We start from the raw sequence: 237 nt of genomic DNA on the forward strand, positions 1-237 counted from the left end.
TCAGCGTCCGTGAACGTGCACGATTCAATACAAGCGCGTTGTCTTCAAGTACCAAAGCACACGAATTACAGCTCGTCAGTGTTGTCTTCTTGGTTTTTTTTCAGAGTCTTGACTGCTGCGGTACCACATAGGCAATGTCCAGTCTGGTACTCATCGTAATGTACATAAAACGCCCGATAAGAGATCGGTACGGTCTTGAATGCATCTAAGTGGCTTCCGCATCTGCTCTTGGCGACT

The sequence above is a fragment of the Plasmopara halstedii genome (genome assembly GCF_900000015.1).
Source record: "Plasmopara halstedii genome assembly, contig: Scaffold_1787, whole genome shotgun sequence".
NCBI classification, from domain to species: Eukaryota; Oomycota; class Peronosporomycetes; order Peronosporales; family Peronosporaceae; genus Plasmopara; species Plasmopara halstedii.